The sequence below is a fragment of the Lycorma delicatula genome, chromosome 2 (genome assembly GCF_047948215.1).
Source record: "Lycorma delicatula isolate Av1 chromosome 2, ASM4794821v1, whole genome shotgun sequence".
NCBI classification, from domain to species: domain Eukaryota; kingdom Metazoa; phylum Arthropoda; class Insecta; order Hemiptera; family Fulgoridae; genus Lycorma; species Lycorma delicatula.
Genome location: NC_134456.1, coordinates 18,015,011 through 18,020,406, shown reverse-complemented (window position 1 = coordinate 18,020,406; position 5,396 = coordinate 18,015,011).

Below are 5,396 nucleotides of genomic sequence, written 5' to 3'. Positions count from 1 at the left end.
TTAAATATCTCCTCAACGCAGGCCGAGAAGAGCATGGATGATATAGTGTGTTCTTGTCGTTCGTTCACTTCTTGTACATTTATTACTACTTTATGTTCGTTGACACAGATAGTAGCTTTTGCTTTTTCGTATATCGATTGTAGCAAGTTTGTGTAAACTGTGTTTACACCATGGTTATGTAATGCAGTTATTATGGTTTTGTTGTTACCAAATCAATATATATATATATATATATATATATATATATATATATAAATGTTAAGATGGAAATGTAAACAAAGGAAAACCAATCAGATCAATGCAAGATGGCCGCTGTCAAACACAACGACAAATCACAAAGAGCCCGTATGGCCGTTGCCAATGTAAACAAAATCACAACTGATTAAGTAACAAATTTTTTTGAATTATATTTAACAGCTAAAACATCTGTATTTTATTAAAAAACAAAACAAAAAAAAACACCAAAACAAAAAGAAAAGCCACCAAGAAGGACAACCGCAGTTGGTGATGATATGAATGATTTATAGCGTATAGAAATGCCATGCCTGACCGGGATTCCAACTCGGAACCACCGGATTAAAGTCCGAGATGTTACCACTCGCGCCACGGAGGCCGGCAAACATATTCGTTAGGAGCCGAATAAAAACACGACTTACCAATATGGCGTTGTGTGTCAAACCAATATTATACGGACTATAATTACTTTTAATACGCGAAACCCTTTGCAATGATTGAACATCATAAACCTCTTCAAAAATTATTCCTTTTGAACTAAGCCGCATTTTGATATTATTGTTTTTCTATAACACGGCTGGAATTCTTTTCGTTTAATGATAAGAAGCGTTGTCGAAGACAATAACCGAATTCTCTTCCAAAGGACATAATACACCGCTAAACTATTTCTAAATAATTCAAATTCGTGTAATTTTTTTACGAATCGCGTTTTTATCAAAATCTCACCTTTTTCTCAATTGATCTGCGGGGTTTTGTTTTCTTTAGAGACCGTAATTCATTAGTAGATTCATACTCGAGAATCACGTTGTACACTGAAGCAGCACAACTTCTACTTACGTTAGCAGTTTATTAACATCTGAAATCAACGCCGTTTGATTATTCTGTAATTTGTAAGCATTACTCTGCTTTTGTAAGCATTTAAAGTGATGTGTTTTTTCGCACGACTTAGGGCTTTTTTTCGCAGCCCACAAGTCTTTATATATAAAAATGTTAAGTTCGTTTGTGTACGCTTCAAAAACTCAAAATGTTCTGCACCGATTGAGCTCATATTTTACACGATATATAACCCGCATCAAAGATTGTTTTTATCTATTTTTCGCATCAGTCACATATCCGCGACCGCGAGAAAACAGTTTTTTTAACGGTCAGTTGTGTACCAGTGACCGCGCCATTTGCCGGAAGCGAGGAGAACACTCACCATACTAGCTAACGACAACCGCAGTCACATGTGAAACAATACCTGTTCCCAATTACATTGTTTATTAACAAAAAAAAAAAAACGTATCCACTTGCATCTGATTCAGATTAATATACAATCTGAATTAAATATTTACTTTAATCGAGGTACTTTTGTGTGATCGTGTCGTGATTGAGCTGCGCCTTTCACCAAGCTCTGAATTTATTAGAAAAGACCAACAGTGGGATATATGTATTAATGACTCGTGCAACACTGCACATCCAAACCAAATTCGCGCATTATTCGCAATTATATTGACCGCTTGCTTCCCTTCATCTCCCACAGAGTTATGGGAAAGATATCGATTGCATATGGCTGAGGAAATTTTGCATAGAGTACGCCTAGAAAATATCAATATGACTATGGAATTTATAGAAGGCATTTACAACGAAGCATTGATAAATATTGAAGACAAGTGTTTAGCCATTGCAAATAAAGTTCTTAGTCAATCGGGAATGCCAGCACCCACCCGAGCTGCGATTGCTTCATTTGATGTGGATTTACGCCGTGAACAGAGTTACAACATCGGTGATCTTCAGTCATATGTCCAATCAAACATTCCCAAATTAACGCGTGAACAGAAAGGCATTTATGATAGTATAATGCAAATGATAAATGACAGGGTTGGGGGACCTTCTTCTTGGATGCGCCAGGAGAAACTGGGAAAACATTCCTCATTAGATTGATTCTAGCAACGGTTCGATCAAAAAATGACAATTATCCTGTTGCGGAATATTAATCAGCCAAAACTCTGCAACGGCACGCGACTTGCAGTTAAGAAATTGATGAATAACGTAGTGGAAGCAACGATTTTAACGGGGCCTTTCAAAGGTGAAGATGTCCTCATTCCTCGAATACCCATAATCCCGACCGATACAGCATTTTAATTTAAAAGATAGCAATTCCCAATTCGATTGGCATTTGCAATCACAATCGATAAAGCTCAAGGTCAATCTTTAGAATTGTGTGGTTTAGATTTAGATGCGGATTGCTTCTCACACGGACAGCTGTACGTACGTGTTCCCGAGTCGGCAAACCAGATAGCCTTTGTATCTACGCAGACAGTGGAAAAACAAAAAATATTGTATATCCACAAGTATTGCAAAATTAAACTTCTATGAAACGTATGCTTTGTTTTGTTTCTCATTTCTCATCCATGCAACCACAATGTGCCACAGCGAAGCGTGGCGGGTAGAGCTAGTATATATATATATATATATTTGTTACAACAAATTACTTTATTTGTTGTGTGTGTGTACGAGTATGTGTATGTGTTGAGGGGGTGTACATAATACTATTGAAATATTTCTTATTATACAAAACATTATTTAGAAAAAAAAGAATGATACAAAATATAAATTCAACCATGCCAAATAAAACGACGAACAGTTTTATGGTCAGTCGTTCATTCTGGGTCACTCTAAAGAAAGAATTCTCTTTATATCGAATCAATACAGTAAACCTAACCTACAAGAGGCTTGATTTTTGATTTTTAGAATTTTTAAATAAAATAGTTGAGTGTAGTTTAGTAGTGATGTCAGTTTAGGACAAATGATGATTGATCGATCGCTCGCCTATTTCATACTAAGAAAAAAAGAGAGGAGGTAAGCGGGATGCAGACTTCCCTACCCTTCTTACAATATTAGCTGACATATAGAGTACATATATACCGTAACACACAAAAAAATTGTGAATTTATTGTTGTTATTTAATATCAAACTGCTTAATTTACAAAAATAAAATTAAAAAAATAAATGTTATATATATATATTTATATTGTATGAATAGAGCTTAAATTTAACTTTCTTTATGATATAACTAAAAAAAATTGTGAATTTTCAAATTAATATATTTTTGCCTTATATAAAGAGAAAAAAAGTTCTGTAATAATTTAAATATTAGGCTAGTAAAATGTTATAAAATTTTGCGTAAATTTGACCATGCTTGACTCTGCTATAAAAATTTTTAAATAGTAAAACTGTAGGGTATACGAACACCAAATTATATTTTTAAATTTATTCTCTTAAATCTATGATACAGGTGTTTAAAAACACCTGTATTCATATTCAACTGTATTGAACTTTGAAAATGTTACAATTTATTTGCCCTTGATAGATAATGCTTAGGAGAAAAATTATGTGGAAAATTAAAGTAAGTAAATATACAAATAAATAATTATGTAAAAAGTGATTCTATGCTCTTGAGTAAAATTTTATGATACCGAATGAACGTATCTGCCCTCCATTAACCGATTTTTTCCAAAATTAAATAACATCACCGACTCATATTCAGAAGTCATTGTCACAATCACAACTGACGAAAAAAGCAAAAAAGAAATAAAGCTTATTATCAACCAACCCTAAATAAAATCACTGGAATACATAATCGATTGATAAACTAATTAAATGAAATCATCTAATTAAAACAAGAATTTTTGTTTGAGTCTAAAAAATAAAAAAGTCTAAAACGGGATTAAAAAAGGAAAAAAATGTTTTTGGTCCCCACCTCGTTATTGAAGTTTGACTAAGAACAAACACCATCAAAAAGTATCTTAGCTACCTAATATGTTATTAAATTTAACAATCGGTTTTATGGAAAACCGTATACCTTTGAATAAAATTTTAAGATAAGGGACTGATAAGGTCCGTATCTCCCTGCCCCCTTGACCAGTTGTGACCAAAATTAACCGATATCAATGCCAGGTATACAGAAATATTGGTGCAAAATTTTATTCGATCGGGTTTAATCAGTCTGAAAATATAAAGAAAAAACAAAAAAAAGACTAACTTGCTGTAAGTATATATATATATATATATATACATAATTCTTCCAGAATTTTTCAATACTTTAATTATTTTATTAGAAGGTGGTCATAAAAAAAAAATAGAACACCGACATTCGAAATTTGACCTGATTAGCATATTTCTTTCATAGAATATACTGTGCAGTTTTACGATCCTGATATAGTTATATACAAGGAAAAGTAAAAATAAAAATAACTTACTAGTCAATAAATTAAACAAAAATTATTTGTTAATTCGCACTTTTACTGGTAAATAAATATTAGACCGTAAACTAGTTATGTATTAAACCGCAACAATTTGTTATAAGCGATCTACCATGAATCACAAAAACGATACAGTATTATCAAGAATAAAAAAACATCATAATTGAGGTGAATGGAATGCTTTCTCCATTGAGCTTAATATATTGTTATATACTAGAATCATAAACGCAGGTAATACCTGTTTAAGCCTACAAGTAACGATTTCATGCGAGTTCACCGCAGTTATTACTAATTAAAATGAACATCATTGCTTTCAGAGAAAACATCTGCCTAGTACTTCTTGAACCTTTTATGCTTTATACAGTTTACAGTTATAATTAAGATTGTGGAAGATAGTATAATGCTATAAGCATTATACCATAAGTGGTAGATAGCATGCTATAATGCTTCTCTCGTCACAGAAATGAAACCGCAAAATATTGCGCAACGGTATGCCATTTCTTTTTGCGTTAAATCGGGTGAAAACGCGACGACAACTTACGGTAAGCTTCAGAAGGCTTTTGGAGAGGAGGTTATGTCAAGAGCTCGAGTTTTTCGGTGGCATAAAATTTTTAGTGAAAGCAGAACGAATGTTGAAGATGAAGACCGCAGTGGACGACCATCAACCTCACGGACAGATGTCAACTTGACCAGGGTGCGTGAAATCGTACGATCTGATCGAAGATTATCCGTGAATATGATTGCAGAAGAACTCAACATCGATCGAGAAACGGTTCGTCTAATATTAACTGAAGATCTTGGTACGAGAAAGATTTGTCCAAAAATGGTCCCCAAAAATCTTTTCTTCTCATCGTGAACGTTACGTGGCTGGACTTTGTTAGATTTTCCTTTATTCTCTATTTACGTAGCCAAATACTG